Source organism: Podarcis cretensis (assembly GCF_951804945.1).
Source record: "Podarcis cretensis genome assembly, chromosome: 5".
Taxonomy (NCBI): Eukaryota; Metazoa; Chordata; class Lepidosauria; order Squamata; family Lacertidae; genus Podarcis; species Podarcis cretensis.
Genome location: NC_137174.1, coordinates 98,893,617 through 98,918,045, shown reverse-complemented (window position 1 = coordinate 98,918,045; position 24,429 = coordinate 98,893,617). Strand labels below are relative to the sequence as shown.

At 42.1% G+C, this 24,429-nt stretch overlaps 2 protein-coding genes across 2 annotated transcripts in view; one reads left to right on the top strand and one right to left on the bottom strand.

The window, feature by feature from the left end:
* Nucleotides 1-24,429, top strand: part of LRCH3 (leucine rich repeats and calponin homology domain containing 3) — a gene marked incomplete at its 5' end in the record, with an annotated part of 96,427 nt that overhangs the window by 1,554 nt on the left and 70,444 nt on the right. The gene's annotated exons all lie outside the window — the stretch shown is intronic.
* HTR2B (5-hydroxytryptamine receptor 2B) overlaps nucleotides 6,661-24,429 on the bottom strand; it is a 202,573-nt gene continuing 184,804 nt past the window's right edge. Inside the window, exon 5 of the transcript XR_013839382.1 lies at nucleotides 6,661-6,670. The gene's annotated coding sequence lies outside the window, so the exon portion shown is untranslated. The remainder of the gene's footprint in view (nucleotides 6,671-24,429) is intronic.

Genomic DNA, 24,429 nt, shown 5'->3' with positions numbered 1-24,429 from the left:
GGCCCTCTCTGCGCCCCTCCACTTATTTATTTTATTGGCTGGACTGCTTCGTTGGTCGCACTCATAGCCCGCCTTTTAATCCGACGGTGGGCATACATGGTTTCCTCTCCCCGCCCTCCTCCCGCCATCTCCACAACACCCCTGTGAGGTGGGCTAGGCTGAGAGAGGCAGTGGTCCCCCCCCCCCGTGACACTCAGTGAGCTGAGTGGGGGGACGGGACTCGAACCCAGGTCTTCGTTCCATGCGTCGTTGGTTATTCTGGATTTGGCTCCACCTGTTCTCTGCACCACAGATTAGGATCCGTTGTTACAAATATATCCCATATTTTTCCTCCGTGGGTTTCATGATAGGTCAGTCGGGGGTCAGGTTCATTGGTTTGAGTCCCATGTTGGGCAAAAGATTACTGCATTGCAGGGGGTTGGACTAGATGATCCTCGGGACCCCTTCCAGCTTTAGAAGTCTATGATTCTATGACTCAAGGGCAGTGTGTATTGTTTTTCCCCTCTCCGCCTCTTCAGTTAACCCCCAAAACAACCCAGTGGGGGGTGGGGTGGGCAGAGAGAGGCAGTGGCTGGCTGGCATCCAAGGCCACCCAGTGAACTTCATGGCCGAGTGGGGATTTGAACCCTGGTCTCTCCCAGATCCTAGTCTGACACTCCTTAACTACTGCAACCCACTGGCTCTCTTAGTTTTTCTATCCTTTCTTTCCAGTGGGATGCAGCAGCCAAAAAAGCTAATGCGATTTTAGGCTGCATCAACAGAAGTTACAGTGTCCAGATCAAGGGAAGTTACGTATAGTCTTTCTCTATTCAACCTCGGTCAGACCCCACCTGGAGTAACAGTTCTGGCCACCACAGCTTAAGAAGGTTGTTGACAAGCTGCAACATGTGCAAAGGAAGGTGACCGAGATGATCAAGGGTCTGGAAACCAAGCCTTGTAAGAACGGTTAAGGGAGTTGAGTATGTTTAGCCTCAGGGAGAGTAGACAGAGAGGACATATGATAGCCATCTTCAAGTATCTGAAGGGGTCACATGGAACATGGAGCAAAAACATTAGGAAGGACTTTCTGATGGTAGAATCATAGAATCCTAGAGTTGGAAGAGACCACAAGGGCCATCGAGTCCAACCCCCTGCCAAGCAGGAAACACCATCAGAGCACTCCTGACATATGGTTGTCAAGCCTCTGCTTAAAGACCTCCAAAGAAGGAGACTCCACCACACTCCTTGGCAGCAAATTCCACCGTCGAACAGCTCTTACTGTCAGGAAGTTCTTCCTAATGTTTAGGTGGAATCTTCTTTCTTGTAGTTTGGAGCCATTGCTCCGTGTCCGCTTCTCTGGAGCAGCAGAAAACAACATTTCTCCCTCCTCTATGTGACATCCTTTTATATATTTGAGCATGGCTATCATATCACCCCTTAACCTCCTCTTCTCCAGGCTAAACATGCCCAGCTCCCTTAGCCGTTCCTCATAAGGCATCGTTTCCAGGCCTTTGACCTGGAAGAGCTGTTTGACAGTAGAATGGACTCTCTTAGAAGGTGCTGGGTTCTGTTTCCCTGGAGGTTTTTAAGCAGAGGTTGGATGGTCATTTGCCAGGGATTATTTAGCGGTATTGCATCGGGTTGGACTAGATGCCCCTTGAGGTCCTTTCCAATCCTACAATTCTATGATTCCTCCTAGGAGCTCAGTGTGGTGCATAGAGTTCTCCCCTTCCCAATTTTATCCTCAGAGCAATCTTGTGAGGGGGGTCGGACTGAGAGTGACTGGCACCTAAGGTCACTCATTGAGCATCACTGAGTACCCTGGCCTCCCTCCCAGGTCTTCATCCGACACCCTTAACCACGATGCCAGAAAGGCTGCTTTGTAACTCTAACCAGAGCAAGGCAAAGGCTGCCTTCCTTCCTAGTTGGGTTGTGTGTGTGTCTGTGTTGGTGAGCCCCAAGAGCCAAGGATGCTAGAACCCTATCCGCATTTACTGCTAGAACCCTATCCGCATTTACTGGGGAGTATGCCCAATTGATCTCCCTGGGACTTGATTCTAAGTAAACATTGCCCTGCTATTCCACAAAAATTGTGTTGATTAGTGAATTGTTTCATGCCAGTTTGCATGAATTTGGGATGTTTGCAAATAAATGCAGTTACCAGTATTGAGGTTAATTTCAGATAGGTGGTGTTATGATTGCAGTCTTCAAAACACTTACTGGAGAGTAAGCCTCATTTGAAGTCAGTAGACTGATCTCTGAGTAAATAAGCATAAGTTGTGGGCCGCTTATGTGTGGATTGTGTATCTGTAATACAAGCATTTGTATATTACAAACCACCTGCACTGGATGCCAAAGTGGTGTTGAATGTATTATGTGGTGTTATTTATGAAGTATTATACTTCTGGGATCACAGAAAATGAGGAAATGATCCTGCAAAAGTAGAATGGGGGAAAATGTTTGTGTAGCTTAGATATTAGATTTATTAAAAACACTTAGAATCATAGAATTGCAGAGTTGGACGGAACACCAAGGGTCATCTAGTCCAACCCCTGCAATGCAGGAATCTCAGCTAGATCATATATGACATGTGCCCATCCAACCTCTGCTTAAAAATCTGCAAGGAAAGAGAGTCCACAACCTCCTGACGGGGACCGTTCCACTGTCAAATAGCTTTTACTGTCGGAAAGTTTTTCCTGATGTTGGATCAGAATCTCCTTTCTGGTAACCTGAAGCCATTTGTTCGAATCCTACCCTCCAGCAGGGCAGGAAAAAACAAGTTTGTTCCTTCTTCCATGTGACAGCTGTTCTAACCTGCCTTTCTGTTCAAAGGGACCCCCAAGATGGCAACATAGCACCATCAGTTTGGTTGTATGTCCAGAGAGAGAGGAGCAAAAGGCAGGTCCCTGCCCCAAGGATCCTTACAATCTAAACTTGATCGAGGGGAGAAGGAGAGCTTTAGCTGACAAATGATTAATATGAGCAGTTGCACACACAAAGGCTTTGATTCAGCTGAGGACTGTAAAGTTTCCTTCTTTTCTACCGTATGAGTGTGAAATGTGGTGTATAATTGCCACTCCCTCCTCCACAAATCGAAATGATTCAAAATAATTTTGAAAGCGTAATGGGTGGTGGTGAATAATGGTCTTGATCCCTGGAGAATTAGGGAGTCCCTGAGGAATAGGAAAACCCCCACAGTGGAATAGTCCACCATCTGGAACGCTTCCCTGTTCTCCCCCTACCCCGACTTAAGAGGGTATTTCATGAGCCCCTGTAGGCTGGGAGAACCTGCTGGAGAATAGATGGCAGCATTTCAAGGGTGGCATCTAAGGTGGGCACCGGTAGAGCTGGACCCAGGGATCTGTGAGGAATTGAAAAAGCAGGACACTTTTTTATTGTGGGATAGTGAAGACTTGGAGCCTGGGGACTGGGTAGGACCTCTTTCACTCTGCAAAAAATGCTGTCGCATGAATGTGTATTTGTTCGTTGTACGGTTGAAAATTCCACTCTAAATATGGGCTTGACGGCCTGGTAACTGCCAATTTCATAGTACGCTTACACAAGCAAATGGAGCCCAATTGTGGCAGCCTGTATTTAGGATGGGTAGAATAATTCAAAGTAGATTAAGTATTTACAGGTCTGTCTAAATGAGAACAAGCTGTCAAACTGGACTATGTGGGATAAACAGAATGCAGATGAACCCAGATGAATAGTCAAATAGCCAAGAAAGGGGGGGGGGAATTCAGTGAATGGAACTACAGTGTTTATTTTGTATCATTTGACATGTGACTATGTCTAGAAGTGTTTATTATAAATACAAATACTATGAGTCATCATTGTGAAACGTCTTAATCTCCATTGTTAGATGAATTCAGATGTTACCATCTGTGGCTGCAAACTTGATTCTGATACAACTTTTTGCAAAATTTGTGTGGTTTGAAACAGGTTTGCTAGCAGAAAAAGATCAAGTTGAAAGATTTCTGGGTGTGAAACCTGTGGGGCCTGGGTTCAAAAGTCTGCCTGTGGACCTGCAGAGTGATATTGGGATGGGTCAGCGTTAAGTTGTGAATAGTAGGATGTAAGCTGTGAATAATAGGGTGTAGAGACCAGATTTCCTCAGCTGGAATGCTGTACTACATGTTTTCATGTTAAGAATACTGCGGACATTGTGAAGATAGTAGAACCAATCATATATTTGTTGTGGTAAACTTGATTTTTAAGGGATTTTTAAAAACCTGGCTAAAAATAATATTTGAGAAATGTAATACTATTTTTAAAGTACTACAGATCATACTTCTTTGGATAAAAACCAACCGTCCTGCTTTCCTCCAAGCGCTCGGATACATTCTCAGTAATGCCATCAACCCTGTAAGTTGGGGTAGAAGTATTATTCCCCTATTACTGATGAGGGGTGAAGCTGAGAGAGAGTGGCTTGCCTAAGGCCACCTAGTGAGTTGAGCTGGCTGAGCTGTGATTTGATCTGGGGACTTTCCGGTTCATAGCTCATGCTCTTAATGACTACCGCAGTTTCAAAATGGGAATATGGCACATGGCCTCAGAAGCTTAGAAACAAATTAAGTGAGCATACAGCTGTAATCCCTGAGCATGCTTGCTTAAAAGTAAACTTGCTGTATTTAGGCTGGAGGTGTAGATTGTCTGACTTCAGTTATTCTGCTTTCTTAAGATGCTCGGCTGTGGTTTAGCACTTGCGGTTCACAGCACAATGCAGTACAGTTTAAAATCCATTCCTGTCTGTTCTCATCCCTTCATAATCAATAATTGCTTTTTCCATTCTCCATGCTGTTTGGGACAGGCAATAATGTTACATACTCACCCCAGTCCCTTCTCCATATTTAAAATGTCAGCTGTCATTAGTGCTGCCAATTGTGAAGTAAGGCTGGAAACAGCTTTTATTTAGCACCTTTGAGAAGATCGGTGGCATCTAGTCCTTTCACCAGCTTTTGCCCCTTACACTCTTCTGTTAGAAAACCAGAGCTGTGAGGTGCCACACAAAGTGATGCACAGGGCTGATAACATTGTATGTCAGGTGCTTATACTGTATAGATCTGAAGTATAAAGCAGAATATTATTCTGCATGAAAAAAATTAGCTGCTGGAGTAGGAATTGTTTGCTTACAAGATCTAGTTCCAACTTTTCTATTTTTGAGGGTTTTGTAATATTGGAGACTGCAATAAATACATAAATAAATAAATGCTGACAGTGGGATAAAACTAAGGGGGCACATTTAATGAAATGAAACTTTCCTGAGCAGAAATATAAAATGTAAACAAGCCCTTAAGATGCAGTAAAATATAAGGAACAATAGTTAGCTGTGGCATCTGCTCCTTTTAAAAAGTTTATTTGGAGATAGAGTTGAGAGATGTTTAGTTAGATTTAAATGAATAGATGGTCCGAATGTCATCAGACACTTACCTAAAACAACTGTTAATCTAATGCCTTTCCATGCAAAAACGTCTCTTAATTCTATTCCCTGTAAGTTTACATTTAAGCCTCTTACCCTTATTTTTACTACTTCCTTGTCAATCCCTAGCCTCAATCTTTAAAAAGAAAGTTCCCAATGTAGATTGAAACCTTGTTGGTTCTGTATAGTACACTGCATGCAGTAGCAGAAATGCAGGATTCAACATATTGTAGTGAATGAAGTGTTGCATAGTTGCCTCCATTGGATGAAGCCAGAATGCAGGCTTTACTTAAAACATGTATCTGCTTTGAAACCCTTTAGGCAGCTCAAAGCAGTTAGACTGCGCTATAGATCATCTTTGTAAAATGGTTGTTCATGTGGCCACTTATGTGAAGAAAGAATTGCCTTCAGACAGAGACGCTCTAAGAACATAAGAGCCTTGCTGGATCAGGTCCAAGTCCCATATTGTCCAGCATTTTATTCTAGGACCTGAGTGCAACAGCAGTCTCCCCACCATGGTTCCCAACAACTGATGCTCCATGTCATACTGCATATGGCAGTGGAGGTAGAATATAGCCATTATGGCCAGTCTGGTAGCCATTGATAGACTTATGCTCCATGAATTATCTAATCCCCCTTTAAAGCCACCCATATTGGGGGCCTTGACTGCCTCTTGTGGGAGTGAATCCCATAGTTTTAGCTATGCCTCTGTGAAGAGGTCCCTCTTTTTGTCTATCCTGAGTCTCCCAGCATTTAGCTTCATTGGATGAGCCTGAGTTTTAGTTTTATGAGAGAGGGACAGAAACGTTTCCCTATCCACTTCCTCTGCATCATGCATAATCTTGTACACCTCAGTCATGCCCCCTGCCTTCCTTGCCCTTTCTTTTTAAACTAATACGCTCCAAATGTTGTTTCTCATAGGAGAGTTACTCTGTTTTCTGAACCTTTTCCAGCTCTGCAATGTCATTTTTGAAGAGAGGTCTTCCTGGTCAGTCACAGCTGGTTCAGACCCCATATGTGAAATTAGAATTTCTAGCCCCAGTGTGCTTGCCACGTTGGCCTTTTCTAGGCCACAAATGTCTTAACAAATAGGTATGTGTGCTCTAATGAAATCTAGGCATGTTATTTTAGTGGACTTGTTTGCAAGGTTATTGCTGGATAGTACATAGATCAAGCCCAGTAGGGCTGTTACAGTGTGAAGCTATTCAGCTGCATTGCGAGTTAACAAATGGGGAACAAAGTATGTGGCATACATGGACCTTTCATGGACTCTGTTGTTGTTTAGTTGTGTCCGACTCTTCGTGACCCCATGGACCAGAGCACGCCAGGCACTCCTGTCTTCCACTGCCTCCCACAGTTTGGTCAAACTCATGTTAGTAGCTTCGAGAACACTGTCCCATCATCTCGTCCTCTGTCGTCCCCTTCTCTTTGCGCCCTCCATCTTTCCCAACATCAGGGTCTTTTCCAGGGAGTCTTCTCTTCTCATGAGGTGGCCAAAGTAGTGGAGCCTCAGCTTCACGATGGCTGTTTATTGCTGCTGCCACTGTAAGGTTGTAAAAGTGGATAGTACCAAGGTCCTGGAATGACCCTGTTCTACAGTTTTCCTGACTGCAAGAAAGCAGCTGTATGCACAGCTTTATTTTCTAAGCTTTTAATCATTGTTTATGATCATCTGGTTGTGATAAGATGGTATTTGCAGGGAAGCAGATTTTAGCTCAACATTAGGAGAAACATCCTAACAGCAAGAGCAGTTCAGTAAAGGAGCAGACTTCTTCAGAGCTGGTGGGCTGTCCTCCTGCTGCTCTGTCCCAGCTCCTGCCAGCATAGCAGTTCAAAAGCATACCAGCGCGAGTAGATAAATAGGTACCACTATGATGGGAAGATAAATGGCATTTCCATGCGCTCTGGCACTCGTCACAGTGTCCCTTTGTGCCAGAAGTGGTTTAGTCATTCTGGCCACATGTCCTAGAAAAGCTGTCCACAGACAAATGCCATCTCCCTTTGGCCTGAAACTAAGCAGAGATGAGCGCCTCACCCCATAGTCGAATTAGCTGCCCAGGGGTCCTTTACCATTCCTCTTTACCTTCTCCGGAGATATTAAAGCAGAGGCTGGATGGTATCTATCAGTTACGTTCTATTTTGTGCAGGAAGGTTGAACTAGGTGACCTCCAATGTCTCTTCCCCCTCATAGGCTCTTTGCTGATTTCTCATATCAGGTTATTTGACTTAGTTTTTCCTCCACCCTCCAGTCACTGTCCTTTCAGCCTAACCTATTTCACAGGGTTATTGGGAGGATGAAATGAAGTGGCAAGAGCTACAGATGCTGCCTTGAGCTTGTTGGAGGAAAGTTGGATGATAAATAAAGAAAATAAATAATCATAGTAATATTCTAAAAGTAAAAAGATCTTAGTTCATCAGAACCATGTGTTCAGTGTTGTTCTCTGTATTTCCAAGGCAAATATAGCCCTCACTGACCCATGGATGAGTGGATTCAAAACAAGGTTGTGGCTAGGCAGCTACACAGTGCTGTTAACCTGTGTATTGCAGGTTCAGGGAGTCAAGACCCTGTGCCGCCTTACCATAAGATAAATTAAACTGTGGTTACACTCCTTTTACCACTTGGTAAGCATGATTGTTTTCAAAATATGTCATAACATAGCCCTGTCAGGTTAAATACTTAGCAATTAACTTGAGGATATCCCTTTTTGTCTCAGCTGCTGTGTCACAGATAGCTTAACCTTTCTTATCCTAACCATGTAGTTGAAAATGAGAAGACTAAGGTTATTATTAGAATAAAATCAAGATGTAAAACGACAAAATACCTAATAAAAAGAAAAAGAACAACCCAATAGCCGCCACCCCTCCCCGGCCAAAAACAACAACACACATTTTAAAAAGGCATAGGATGTAAATCGGCTCAACCAAAGGCCTGGTTAAAAAAAAGGAACGTTTTTGCTTGGCACCTAAAGGTGTATAATGAAGGTCCCAGGCAAACTTCCCTGGGGAGAGCATTTCACAGACGGGGAGCCACTGCAGAGAAGGCCCTGTTCTCGTGTTGCCATCCTCTGGACCTCAGAAGATAAAATAAGGTTCCAGTTAGGCTTGTGATAGGAATTTTATGGTCTTAGATATATGGCAATGTTCATAACCACACGTACATAGATCAGCACAGGAAAGCCAACCTGGAACCATTTTGATTCCTAAACTGAGCAAATGTTTCTCTGCATGGTCAAAATGGAAAAGCCTCCCCATTGTCTCTTCCTTCACAAATCCTGTCTTAATCTGTGTTTGAATAAGGGTGTGAGCCTTATCATTACAAAAGACTGCCCAGGCTCCCCAAGAAATCCAATCAAGTAACCTGCCAGACAGGAAATAAACAAAGCGACAGGAGAAAACAACATGCAAATGTTCTGTTTTAGATCGCCTTATCTGAGGGGTGGTCTTAGGTTACACCCCTTCTGTGGTGTATGCATAATGTTTCTGGGGGTGGTCTTGATCTAGAGGATGGGAATTTCAGAAGTCTTTATAAGCCCTTGCACAGCAATTTTGGGGGTCCTCTTCCTCTCCTGCGGGTGAGGGGAGCACCCTGTTGCAACAGATCAATAAAGATCAAGCTTACTAGCTGCTTTGCTTCTCAATATTCTCTGGTTGGCCTCTGTTATTTTCTCCTACCCATAGGGAACCTATGTAAGGACTCTATATGGGCTCTTGGATACCCCGTAAGGGAAAAGGGCATATTTTTATTTACAACAGGCTCATATAGAAAGAGGCAGTTCTGGTGGATCTGTGTCTTCCATCATGATTTACTAGAAATGTCCTTGTTTTCACAGGTATTTGTTCCATATCCAACTCCTTTACCCTTCATACCGGCTCTGAAATTGATCTTCATATCAAACAAGGCTACTCTCTTTGGGAAATGTTTCTAGCCTTTATTTTATTTTTAGAATCACCTATACCATGCTTTGGAAGAGCTCTTAAGTGATAACACATAAAATAATATAAAATGATTGTAAAACATACATCAGTAAAGTCAGCCAGAATTTTAAATCAAGCTTGAGCAACTGAATTACATTTCTGGGTATAAAGTTTTTAACAGGCATTTAAAACAGTATAGCAACAAGAAGCAATTCTGAGAGAACACTTCTCATAGGCACATGATAGAAAGCATCTGTATAAAATCCTAATTGCAATGAATGATTAGCTGGTTAGAATGATAAACAATAGTCCATTTGTTCTCTATTGTCTTCATTGAGGCTCATTGTACTTTTACAGTAGTTTGTGGGAATACTAGCTGTCACCCAGTTCCCATCCATTCTAATTGTTCAAGAATTGAACAACATATTGGAGGCAGGAAAAGATTGGCTTATTTAAAATATTTATATTCTTCTTAACAGTCTCCAAGGGAGCTTACAGTAAAAGAGAATTTAAAACACGCTAGGATATTTTTATTTTAAAGTAAAAAGGCTAAGGTAATTGAAAAATATATTGTGTTCCAACTGCTGCTTTTAAAGCGTTTACAGTGAGACATGGGGAAATAGCCATGATCTGCATTTCTAGGCCTAATGTAATATTTTCTGCTTTGATTAAATCACACTTTGCTGTTTAATTCCAAATTGGCAAACTATGGTCTGCAAACCTCAGTTTGATCCTAGTTTAGAGGACTCACTCAAACTACAATTTGTTAATTTGGCGGCAAATTGTGCCTTCATCAAACCAGGAAATAATTCTGTTCACCCCAAGTGCTGCATGAGCACAGGACTTACTCCCAATTCTCCAAGTCATGGCTTGGAAGATTGAAGAACTTGCCAACTTGTTTATGACTGAGCAATGATTTGAACACAGTGTTTTTAGTGAGATCAAATTTTAATCACCTGAGTTGTGATAGCAAGAGGCAAACAGAAATAAACAGAACTAGTAGCAAAGGCAGCTACTATACATGTTGGCAAATATTTACATGGCTGCTCAGCCCATCTTCTGAAAGAGGCAGGCTTAACTAATCAAATCGGTTTGTAATCCGTGATAAATCTCTGCAAGGAGTTGATTGACTCTTTGTGAATTCTTGTTCATTAATTGTCCCAGAATAAAAAGCAGAGGACTGTGAGGATTACTTCAAATAGTTCTTTACTTCATTTTTGAATGGTTAAAATGGTAGTAAAATGTTTCAGGTTGTGTTACAGGCTAGATGACCCTTGAATTCTTTTAATGTTTTAGCTGGGTATCAGTATTTTCATGTTTGCTCAGTGGTAGGTTGTGGGATTTCCAAGTAATAAAATACTGAAAACTGGTTCTCTTTTTTTTCTGCTTGTGAAAGGGTACTTTTTGTCTGAAGTCACATGCATGACTATTAAGATATCATTTGGTGTTGTCTTTTTAGAGAGGCAGTGGTGCTTTCATATCTTTAAAAGCTAGAGCACTGAAGATGTGTTTAGCCTGTTCCTCAGTAGACATTTTTTAAATTGGGCAGAATCTGCACAGATGGTTAAAGGGTGAGGAGGAAGGGCAGCAGTAGCTAAAGCTGTAATCAATTTAGTAATAGATGGTTGGACAAAGTGGATTTGGAAAAGAGATTTGGAAAAGCAAAGGTTTTGGCATATGGCGGGCTGCATTTTAAGCATTGTAATCAGCATTATTTCACACCAAAGTAGGACACCCTGTTTGAAGAACTTTGAAGCCACATTTTATGTGGTCTCTAGTGTCTTTGTGATCCCTTTGAAGAAATGCAGTGCAGTAGACAGGGCAGCCATGTGTAGTCAACAAAAAGTGGGTCTGACAACTCTAAATAAATTGAAAGAGGTTTCTGAATCCTGCAGGAGTTTTCGAAGTGGGTGAACAATTACCCTGTCCTTATGGAGACCATTTGATGGGAATGTCATAATGAGCTCATTTGATCTCTACTACAATTTTGCAGCCTTATTATCATAATTTTCATATATTAATGCATAATGTAAGATTGTTTAAGGCATTTTTACTTGAATGAAAAGACAGTCACTGCTTTCAAACCTCAAGTGACTGCATCTGGTAAAGTGGGAGCAGGGTATTGTCAAAAAATTATGTAACTTGGTTCATTAAGAAAATTCCATTGCTGTTCTGCAGTTTATCTGTTAAAGTTTTTTAGACAACAGGTATCTTAAGTCAGCAAACAATTTTGAAAATCTGATTGAGCCTTGATTCTGTGTGATGGTCTGAAGCTGAAACTAAGAAGGCTTGGGTCTGGTCTGGTCGGGTCTGGTCTAAGATAAGAATGGTGAGGTATAAATGTAAGAAAAATGGGTGTTTCTAACTGAGAGAAGCCAGTGAGCCATTCAAACCAAGACTAATCCTTTCTACTTGGCTTTCTTTATTTTAGTGGGATGCTACTGTCAGTGACAGTATAGCACTAGTAAGACAATTATGATTGTTGAGATTTAAAACGAAGAAATAGGTGTATGGTAGCATTAACAATGAAAAATGTATAATCATGAATATGCTTAATGATTATATTTTATGCTGACCTTTCATAATTACTAACCAAAGAAATGATTAAGGAGTCAGTTTTGTAACACCCATGGAGCCTAGTTGGAGATGTGTCCATAGAAGTATTTTATTATGAAGTATTTTCAAGTTATGGCAGAGGCAAGTAAAAGCAGGGGGAACTGCTAGAAAGAGACTCATTTTGTAGAAAAGTGTCCTTAGAAGTTTCAGCCATGCTGTCTCCTCCCTCTTTAATTTTGCAGCCCTAGAGGTAGGCCATGTCTTCAGTAATTCTTTCATGGTTTGTTCTTGCAAACTATAGTTTTGAAGACGGGTTAATTTAACCTCTATTTTCTGCAAGAGCTTCAATAATATAATCTATCATGGGACTAGATTAAAGTGTGATCTTAACCCAATGATGTTCATCCCACATCAGTTTGACATCTGGAGTTGTTCTTGTAAGTGTTGTGAGCATTTTTGGAAGCCTTCAGTTACAACTTTCTTTCTCTTCAGCTCCCTCTTCAGTTTGGGATTCCTGATCTAAATAACAACTTTCACCTGTAGGGTATGCATGTGTGTGTATTGTCTTTTTTCTCTCATGGGTATATAATGCATGCTCTGGATGAGTGAGAGACTTAGTCTCAGTCAGCACCAGTTGTTAGGGCATCTTGGATAGAAATACCTTTGACTCAAATTCTCAGATGGGGTAGTAAAGCTGTACCTGAACTGTACCACTTCTAGTTACATGAGTCCCAACTGGAATCTCAGTTCTCTTCCATACTCCCCATCCCACACACATAGAAAACTGGCTAAATCAGAACACTTGTCTCTGAAGTACCTGATTTTGCTTTACATACAAGGAACCTCTTCTTTGGATGAGCTTTCAGGCATGTGAGCTCTCACCTGCAGTCTCAGGGTTTTATGGTGTTACTGATTTAGTATACAAATCAAGTTGAAGCAAGCCTTTCTGCTCCACTGTGCAAGGAGAGAAGGGACTCTTTGGCCTTGAGGAGGCATGCAGGATGCAGCAGAGAATCTTAACTGAGGCCACAATACATCCTGATGCCATGATGTCATGCAGCACAAACAGAGCTTAGGATGAAAGTGGGCAAATGGAGTAGCTCACTTACTTTAACCAAAGACGCTGGTCTTCTGATGGAGGCAGAGAGTGATGTCATTGTACATCTTAGCCCGGTGTGGCCTGTCCTTTAAGCAAGGTGGAGCCAATTGTTTCAGGTGCTTCCACAATGCCTTGCCACCAATCCCGCCAGGGCCTTGCCCGCACCGCCATCACAGCCACTGCTGCTGCATTGTGGCAGTAGTGCTGGTGTCGTGGCAGGTGAGGGTACAGTTGTGCTGATGGGGCAGGCAGCAGTAGGGGGCACGGTGGGGACCTGGATTTGCAGGGGGAGGGCATAGAGGGGGCATTTTGGCTGCAGCGGCAAATGCCTTGGGCCATCTTAGGCAACCCTCATTTTAGGCATATATTTTTGTGATGTAATAATTTGTTAAATTTGTATACAATATACAAAACACAAAATATATAATAAAAATAACCAAAGCACAAAATACATAAGAAAAATAATCAAAACATAAAAAATAATCAATACAATTAACAATACTAATGTATACACACTAATAAACAATACACTCCCCAACAAGTGCTCCTAAACAATACTCTAGCTCACAAATACAAAAATCCAAATTAACAGATATCATTTAACAACACTTTAAAACAATCCCAGCCTCCAGATACAACAGCACCCACCAAAGTTAAAACCCCATCTCTGTTAAAACAGTAACTTTCACACAAGGGGGCTGCCCCACGCCCTCGTTCCACCCCCAAAGTGCTGCTACCAAAGGGATGACACCTCTTAACTATCTGTCCAATTTAAAAAGAAGTCTACTGAGGCTAAACACATCTTCAGGCAGTGATCTAGCTCTTAAATATATGAAAGCATCACCGCCTCTCTTAAAAGACAACACTAAATGATATCTTTTCTGTTCTTAAAAGTCTAAACGGCAGTAAAGTTAGCTCAGCGTCTGTCTCTTGATAGTTTGATTACTGTACAAAGTGAATTTTAGCAACTATTACATAGCATTGTAGTTTGGGAAACTTGCCTGCAGCAGTAATAAAACACCTCTTAATCAGATTGAGAAAATATAAAATATTCAAATACATAACAGTTGCTTAAAATTTAAAGGAACTCTGCAAACTATTATTTGTCACCTCTGCCAGAATAATAAGATGTCAGAATAATAAAATTGCTGTAACTTCCTCATTTCCCGCATACTATTCCCTCGCAGTCACAACTAAATCAGATTATTTCCATTTCTGTTTCTTTCTCACACCCCCACCTTCTTAAAGGTGTGTGTGTTTGTGTGCTGCTGCTACTACTTTTCCTGTTTCTTGATATATTCTTCCGTTTTGGTGTTGATAGGTACATCCTGCTTCCTGTTTGCTGATGCTCTGACAACTGGCCCATGTGTTAAATGTTCAAGAGCGAGAAGGGCCTACAGTCACTGTTTTGCTTTTGAAACAGAAGCTTCTTTAGATCTGTCATCTGCAGTTAGAGAAAGATTATTGGTAATTAACGGCTTATCAAGAGGATATCCAATTATTTTGGGTTCATGTGTCCTGCAGTTTTCCTCACCATATGGTAAAATATAGTGGGTCTGGACCAAGAGTGTTTGAAGACCCCCTTCTCCCAAACTGACCAGCCTTTTCATTCAGATATTTGTTGGACTGTTTCTTTTCTGGGGCACCCCCATCCCAGAGCAAATAAACATGGTCCTCATTACATTCTGGCACCAGGCAAGACCTTTCTATTTCCTTTTACCAGTTTGTTCTGCTCTAGTTGATGAGCTGTTTTGAGCATGTTTTGTGGAAAAGTGGGTTGTAAATAAATAATGCTTGACTACTTTTTGCTAGTTTCTCACATATATAAATATAATAATAGCTGTCTCACCTTAATGTACAGTGTGACCTAGCTTTCGATAAACAGATTAAAAGCTGACTAATGTTTGGATGAGTTGACAGCCAAAGTGTTGTAAGACACAGCCTTTGTGAAATTAGGTGCTGCGACTTGTGTTCTTCACTGCTGCTATGAACACAAGACTGTAAGAAAGTGAGAGTACGTATTTTCAGTTAGGGAAGAAATTATAAATGCACATTTTATTGTAGGTCACTTGCAATTCTAGAGCAGATTTAGGAATGAAGTAGAGGTTGCTTGATTCAAAGTACTGCCTTCTCTGCTACCAAAACTATTTTTGTTTATAAGTAAAAAAAAATTTGACGTAACTACTTTCAAGCATAAGCTAATGTTGCTTGTATGGCCTGCAAGAGATGAAAAGCAGCAGAGACAAAAATGTGATGCCTGTTTTAGGCTTTTGGGAAGAGGACTGTTTTATCCAAGAAAATTTGCTTGTTTTCCTTGTGCTCGTCTTTGTTGCTGAGATTGATTTACCAAATAAGTCTTGCCACTTGGCTCTTGGTTCTTTTAAACAGCTATCTGCTGTGCTTATCACACAGACACAAAAATCTGGTTCTGACTAATCCCAGCTCGGATTATGACTTTCTCTCTGTCGGGCACCACCAGCCTCAAAGTCGGTGGGATGCAGTGTTCATCACTTCCTGTTCAACAGATGTTTCAAAAGGCTTCTGTGCTGTTTTCAAAAAGTTGCTTCCAACCTGCACATGATTGCAGTAAAAGGAAGGGGGAAGAGAGTGCAGTGTTTGTACAGAAACATTTCAGTTGAAGTTCCTTATACAAAAATTTGTCCAGCAGATGGTTACACCTCTGTTTGTTTTGCAGCTTGTTTTGGTACTCAGGCCTCCCTTTGGCACACAGTATATGTGGCTGCAAACTTGTTTCTGGGCTGTACCTTCTCAGTCTTCAGGTGTGAGCTTATATGATTCATTGCAACTATGTAGAAAATGAGGGTGTAAGGGAGAAACTGCTGAGCCTAGTCTCCCTAATCTGCTGATTTTTATGTGCACTAAAGATTTTTTGTTTGCAGAGAAGCATTGTGAACCCTTGCTTGCAGTTTGCAGTGATGTCTGCTTTATTATTTTATTCTGCTGTAAGGCTGGATTTAAATTGGCCCTCTGGTTTTGATACATGCTGCGTGAATTGTGGTGGTGATAGTAACAAAGAAAGCTCAGGTAGGTAGCCATGTTGGTCTGACGCAGTCGAAATAAATAAAAAAATTGTCCGGTAGCACCTTAGAGACCAACTAAGTTTGTTCTGGGTATAAGCTTTCGTGTTCATGCACACTTCTTCAGGTACCTTCAGAAAGCTCAGCCACCCTTGTGTTCTATGCTACCACTCAGTGGATTTGTAACTGGCTGGCTGACCGAACCCAAAGGGTGCTCATCAATGATTCCTCTTCATCCTGGAGAAGAGTGACTAGTGGGGTGCCACAGGGTTCTGTTTTGGGCCCGGTCTTATTCAACATCTTTATCAACGACTTGGATGGTGGACTCAAGAGTATCCTGATCAAATTTGCAGATGACACCAAACTGGGAGGGGTGGCTAACACCCCCAGAGGACAGGATCACACTTCAAAACGACCTTGACAGATTAGAGAACTGGGCCAAAACAAACAAGATGAATTTTAACAAGGAGAAATGCACTTGGTATTGCACTTGGGCAAAAAAAAATGAGAGGCACAAATACAAGATGGGTGACACCTGGCTTGAGAGCAGTACATGTGAAAAGGATCTAGGAGTCTTGGTTGACCACAAACTTGACATGAGCCAACAGTGTGACGCGGCAGCTAAAAAAGCCAATGCAATTCTGGGCTGCATCAATAGGAGTATAGCATCTAGATCAAGGGAAGTAATAGTGCCACTGTATTCTGCTCTGGTCAGACCTCACCTGGAGTACTGTGTCCAGTTCTGGGCACCACAGTTCAAGAAGGACACTGACAAACTGGAACGTGTCCAGAGGAGGGCAACCAAAATGGCCAAAGGCCTGGAAACGATGCCTTATGAGGAATGGCTAAGGGAGCTGGGCATGTTTAGCCTGGAGAAGAGGAGGTTAAGGGGCGATATGATAGCCATGTTCAAATATATAAAAGGATGTCACATAGAGGAGGGAGAAAGGTTGTTTTCTGCTGCTCCATAGAAGTGGACACGGAGCAATGGTTCCAAACTACAAGAAAGAAGATTCCACCTAAACATTAGGAAGAACTTCCTGACAGTGAGAGCTGTTCGACAGTGGAATTTGCTGCCAAGGAGTGTGGTGGAGTCTCCTTCTTTGGAGGTCTTTAAGCAGAGGCTTGACAACCATATCTCAGGAGTGCTCTGACGGTGTTTCCTGCTTGGCAGGGGGTTGGACTCGATGGCCCTTGTGGTCTCTTCCAACTCTATGATTCTATTCTATGATTCTATGACCTAGCCATTCATCAGATTTTTCCAAGCAGAGATGAGGCTGGTGGGAACTTCCCTAAACTTGCTGTGACTTCAAGGGCAAAGTCACTCACATCTGGGCTGATCTTGATACAACAATTGGTGCTCATCTTATAGAGAAGGTGTGTAGTTCACAGATGATTTTCGGTGTGTGCTTACATTAGTTCCTTTATATCTGACCTGGTTGTGTTGTGACTCTTTCGTTTTCTCTTTAGGAGCTAAAGCAGCCTCCCTTGTCAACTCACACACCTGTCAGGCTAATAATACTTTTTATGGGTCTGAGAGCAGCTTCCTTTAAATGTTCTGAGCTTAATTTCTATCTGCATGGAGCTTCCCACTGTGCAGGATGTGTGCAAAAGAAAGGAGAGATTTCTTCATAACAAAACTATCCCTCCCCCCAATGCCACATCAGTGAAAATGGGCACATGATCCGTTTTGTTGGTGTTATAAACTATAATGTCTTTTTAAAACATAAATGTGTTAGTCGGAAACTTGGCATCCCCGATTTCACATATGTGCTTTGATATGATGGGGAAGCATCAAGTGGAGAGATAATAGGCCTCAGAGCTCGACTGCGAAGGTGACATAAACAATATATTCTTATATAGTTGCACATCTGATCATAAAGTTGGAAAAGTAGTGTTTTGTTTACAGAACAGATTTGCATTTTTTAAAGGGAGGAATCATCAATAAAGTACACTTAATATGGTTTGAATGTTACGGTCAAAAATACTCAAAGCTTTAGTTGGAAATAATTTTATTGGAATATTTGTAAAATATGACAATTTATAGGATGCACTTTTGTATTATTTACATTTTAAGGGGAGAAAGGAAGGTACAGTACTCACTTTTGCAAGCTCCAGTGAACTGTGCATTAAGCATGTGAACATTTCCTAGGTTTAGTTTATCTGAAATGGAACTAATTACAACGTTGAAACTGCTGGATTTTACTAGAAATGTGAAGACCTGGAGGGGAATGGAAAAGTGGGAGCGGGGCACAGACATACACAGCTCGGGATTTGACTGGTTTTATATCCATTCATTATGTTGTTGATTAATTTTATGAAACAACATATTTTTAGAAATAGTTATTTGCCGCCCCCCCCCCCCCCCCCAATACAGAGCATCAGAAAAATTTCCAGTATGAAAACTTTTTTATTCCACATTACTGTGTTGGGAAAGGTTCATGTAGGGTTCCTGTCTAAGATGAATTTAGTGGGGAGGTTTCTAGTTTCTTTCCAGACCTTCCACTAGATGACCCAAAATACTTGGGATTCTGGTTTACCAGTAATTTAAGACTCACAACAGTTTATACCGAATGGATTTTTATTTATAGATGATTAAGATTAATGTCAAAACATTACTTGCGTACAGCTGTTTTTTAGGCACTGGAAAATGTTTGTCTGAGTTGTAGCATTTGAAAAGCAGATACAGTTTTGAATCAAGCCAAGATACTTGTAGCTATTTAACTAGCCATGCTCCTTTAGTTCCAGCTTAAATTTACCATGTATTCTTCAGTGTGAAGGTGACCTTTTTGACTTGCTGTGTCTAAATTTAAACTTTGGGGAAACTATCTAGTACTTTATTCTTTGGATGGTCTCTTAGACTTGGTTTTCTGAAAGCTTGCGCTGCATTGTTAATTCATGTCTCAACATTGATTTATCTTGTACGGAACCAGAAAGCTGGCACCAGTCCAATTTTTTTGGTAGAAGCCTGCTAATTGTCATATCGAACATGGGAGGGAGGGAGGGTTGACTTTAATGAAATCTATTTGTTAAGAATGATATCAGCAAGAACGATGGAGTTCTTAAAAGAACATTAGACTTCAGTCCACCAATGCTTCTTTTCAATGGATACTGTTCTCTTAAAGACATTACGTAGGGTCTACAGTGCAGCAAAGCAATTTGATGACCTTGCTGTGTCACCATATATTGCTGTATAGAACCATTGTATAATGTTAGGCAATAAAATTTCAGTGTCATCTGCAGCCTGTCTGATCATTTACAGTTTTATGCATCCACATGTTTGAGGAAATGTAGGACTATAAAGCAAGTTTCTTTAGTTTTTGATACCTGAAGCGTTCTTTTTTTTTTATGGTGGTCATGTCTAGATTAAATTTGGAGGCACGCTCATCTCCCCAGCACAATAAGCAAGGCATCACCCTTGCAACTGTGGGATAGCACAGTTGATTTCCTTCCATAGCTCAGGGATGGGATCCTGTTTTGAGGGTAAAAGCAATGCTTCTGGGATTCCCCCTTACCTGTCAACTGTATCGTGGACTGCATCAGAGACTGCTAGTGCATCCTTACTCCTTGCATTGGGATAGTGTTAATTCTTAGGTTTTGATGGGGAAAGCTGGAAACTGAACACGTCTAATTTGTTTAAAGCATAGTTTTGCTTCGTTTTTAAAGGCACACTTAAAGGTAAAGGGACCCCTGACCATTAGGTCCAGTCGTGGCCGACTCGGGTTGCGGCGCTCATCTCGCTTTATTGGCCGAGGGAACCGGCGTACAGCTTCCGGGTCATGTAGCCAGCAGGACTAAGCCGCTTCTGGCGAACCAGAGCAGCGCATGGAAACGCCGTTTACCTTCCCGCTGGAGCGATACCTATTTATTTACTTGCACTTTGACGTGCTTTCGAACTTCTAGGTTGGCAGGAGCAGGGACCGAGCAATGGAAGCTCACCCCGTTGCGGGGATTCAAACCGCCGACCTTCTGATCGGCAGGTCCTAGGCTCTGTGGTTTAACCCACAGCGCCACCCGCATCCCAAAGGCACACTTAAGCCCCACTAAAAAGCACACAATTGTGCCCCTGCATCCAGAAGCCACTGCCCAGGTCAGCCCTCCTGTAAAGTAACAATGCAGGCAGAGTGCTATGAAAGATTTTGATTGGGTTGCTCCCATTGTAACTTCTTAGCCACAACACACACAACATTTTTCCAGCTATAATTATATGTTTCTAGACAGTTCAAGTTGCTCCTCAAACCTAGATGCATGTTATTTAGCATTACAGAATGACTGTGTTCTTACCTTTCAAGGTGATTGCAAGGGCAAATCAATACATACTCTACATTTTGCTTTCTAAATTGTTATATATGTGCAGATGTATATATTTGCTTCCTTGGAATTAAATATAGTTTTCAAGTAGGCATGAAATGTGTTTTTGTGTGTGTGTGTGTGTGTGTGTGTGTGAAGATGCCCTCTTCAGGATGGAAAGGGAATTGAATGATATGATGGGGTAGTAAGCAAAAGGTTAATAAAGTGGGGAAATGATTTTAATTGAGGTTGTGATTCTTTAAATAAAGAGATTTGTGGGTGAGGTTGTGCTTGGGTGTAAGAAGAGAAGTGCAAAAAGTTTGGGGGTTGCCTGGGAGAGGGCATTCTCTGTGGCAGCCCCTAAGTTATGGAACTGCTGCCCCACAGAGGTGCACCTAGCACCTTCATTATAGTGTTCACATCATATGCTGAAGACACACTTCCTTTACCCTGTCATTTGCCACTTGAGATGCATATTTTTAGAACCTGTCCTATTCTTGTGATGTAATTTGCTTTAAACTTTTTAATATGCTGTACCCGCCCTGGGACCTTATGGTGTAGGATAGGTAAGAAATTATCTCTCTCAAAGCAGGTGGAAATAACACTGGGACTGAATATTAACAAGTTCCTGAATATATGCAAACCGTCCATGACATACATTCAACTTTCACAAAAAAAGCCACGATTTATCATCCTGGGAATAAATCACAGTTAGCCTCAGACTCATACACTCTTCATTCCTCCAGTGCAGCTTTTGTTTCCATTGTTTTTATTGACCACAGTTTAGTGTTGCATCCGAACCCTAAACAGTGGCTTGTTTTAACTATGATTGAACAAGCCACCTTTGTGACCCATGTGAGAGAGCTTCTGATCTTGCAGCTGTGCCCACAAAGCACTGAGGCATCTGAAACTAGTTCCTTTCATAATGAACCATAGTCCCTTGTGACATTTGGACTGGCCCAATATAAGGCAGCACAGGGAGGAGGAAGGCAGCCAAAAGCCATGGCCAGCCAGCCTGGGGTCCTGTTGGCCCTGCATTACCCAGACTGACTCTTCATTTTATTTGGCAGTGGTAGCAACAGCACATCTTCAAACCAGGCAGCCATTGCTTCTGGCTGCCTTCCCCCTTCCTCTTGCTGCTCTACCTGCCAGCACCTTACCTGGGTCAACTTTTCATCCTAATTGACGGCAGCAGCAGCAGCTCCCCAGGCTAGCCAGGTAGGAGGAAGGCAGCCAATCGTGGTGCCGGCCACGGCAACTGGATCCTAAGGGCCGAGGAGTCATAGCGGTATGGGCTGGGGGTCTGCTGCAGTCTGTTCTGGCTCACTTGGCCTGCCCATCCACCACCTCTTGTCATGCTGTAGTTCATGGTGCCTTCTGTCTAACCATGTGGATTTCAGTATCATGACATTTAGTGAAAATGTGTATACAGTATATACCGTATTTTTCGTCCCATAGGACGCACCTGGTTTTTTTTTGGGGGGGGGAAATAAAGGAAAAACACCCACACTGTGGATGTCTGTCCGGCACGCGGGGCGCTCTGCTTCAGGGTGCCCTGCGCACCGGGCGGCAGGCTGCTATCCACAGCGTGGGGAGCCCTGCGGGGAACTCCTGCAGGGCTCCCCACGCTGCGGATGTATGCCCAGCGCGAGGGGCGCTCTGCTTCAGGGCGCCTTGCCCGCCGGGCGGCAGGCTGCTATCCGCAGCGTGGGGAGCCCTGCGGGGAACTCCTGCAGGGCTGCCTAGGCTGCGGATGTCTTCCTGAAGCCTGGAGAGCTAGAGGGGTTGGTGCGGACTGACCCCTCTCGCTCTCCAAGCTTCAGCGAAAGCCTGCATTTGCCCCATAGGACGCACCCAGATTTCCCCTTCATTTTTGGAGAGGAAAAAGTGCGTCCTATAGGGCGAAAAATACAGTATGTGGTCACATCTGCAATTGGTGGTTTGTATTCCGTCTGTATAGAATTGCCCTCTTCAACATGTGAACAGACCTTCAACCTAGAGATGTTTAATGTATTGAAGAGATGCTTATTAAACTGCTATACTTCATGAGTAGCGGCTAAGAATATGTCAAAAGTCTATGAGTTTCTTTGGTTAGCTGACTAAGGCTCTTGGCTCTTCCCCTGCCGTTCCTGTTGCTACTGTGAATAACTCATGCATCTTTGCTAATGAGCCCTCACATTTATCCATGTGTAACAATGGCTGCCATATGACACAGCTCACATGGAAATGCCATATTAATTTCATAAGACTGGTTTTTAACAGTGCACACGTACAGTCATGAGCAAAGTGGAAGATGATATGGTGATTAGGACTGGATTGCTAGCAGTTACTGGAAGCAGCAGAAATTTGGTGCAGCTGACGTCTCAAGGGTTATCCTTGGTTGGACATAACCTACCCAACAATTTGATTATGAAATACTGCCCTGCATGTTTACATAGATACCCTGAACTTCCTCTCTAAGAGTCTCTGTTCTCCGAGAAGTTTGCCTCATTCATTTATGAATACAGTTGAACTCATGAGTCACTTCTAAGTAGATTGGACATAGCAGTGGGTGATTCAAGTCCATCCATATGCTTAAAAAAATCCTGTTGCACTTGCACACACATTGAGGTCCTGGGTTATTTTCACGGTATAAGAATTCCTTTTCCTTTTCTGTAGAATTCTTAGCAGTAGCAGAGACTGACTTTAAGCCTGTTCCCTAAAATCATGAGCGCACTCAGTTTTACCAAATCTTGTAAGCCAGCTGAGACGTCTAATTCACTCCTCGGCGTAACTGTCTCGCAACATTTATTTATTTAGTTCAGCTTATTTTAGCCAGCTTGGCTCAGTACTTTCCCCTTGCTTGAAAAAGAAACTTAAGCTGTTGGCAGGGAGCCTGTACTAAAGGGGAAAAATGAAGGATGATTCAACTGTTGTAAGGGAGAGGGGTTTGCTGGAATTTTGCAAAGAGCGGGGGAGAGAGAGAGAATCCTGGAAAGTACTAGGACCCAAGACCAGTTCTAGTATAGACCACACAGGCTTTCTTTCCTGTAACTATTTCTCTTGTGGCATTTTTGTGTTTTGGGGGTGGGGGTAGTTCCATGAAAATATCAATTTACAGGCTCATTTCTAATTTGCATATATAGTTAACATGTTCCTCATCATTTAAAAGATAATTTCCCAAAATTTCATTATCTGGGAACAGTTTTCCAAAATGGTGTTTTACACATGAGTAAAATAAATGTGGATCTCTATCATAGACTCATAGTCTCATAGAATTGTCGAGCTGACAGTGAATTGTCAGATCTTATATTGATCACATTACATTGGTCAGAGGTCATTTGCCAGAACACCTTTTCTCCACCATTTCCAATAAACACTGCTGTTTGAAATTTACCCATGAAACATTTTGTTTTTATGTATTTTGCTGCAGATTGATTTTAGAAATCCATTTCTATAGAGAAAATGCATAGCCAAGTTACAGAAACTTGAGGCTGAAAAACTGTTAAATTAGTCACATATTTTAAAGCACAATAAAAATAAAGCACTTAAACTATCTTTTCATACTTTTTGATTGTACGGAAGACGAAGGCAGTCAACAAATAGTTTCATATTAATTTCAGTTAAATAATTTTAACTAAAAGACAATATATATGATTTAAAGAAACTTACAAATGTTACATCAGGCATAGGCAAACTCCGGCCCTCCAGATGTTTGGGACTACAATTCCCACCGTCCCTGACCACTGGTCCTGTTAGCTAGGGATGATGGGAATTGTAGTCCCAAACATCTGGAGGGCCGGAGTTTGCCTATGCCTGTGTTATATTATTCAACATGGAATCACCTGGGGGTAGAACATCACTTCCGGCCTTCTTCCTAAATTAGGCTTTAAAACTTTGGGCCACGCCCCTTCCTTTTTCATTAAATCAGCCTGAAATTAGGTGTGGGCTGGAAGATGTGGGTCAATTAGTGGTTATTAACCAAGATAACTAAAGGAAACATCAGGTTCAGAGGGCTTGGCCTCACCCCCCATGCCAATATTACCTTTACCTCTTTTAAAATCAATAGGAATTGGATGCCGGTAGCTCTCTGCTGGGTTGCAAATTAAGTCCTGTTATTTCACTTGACATTCATCCATAATTCACTTTAA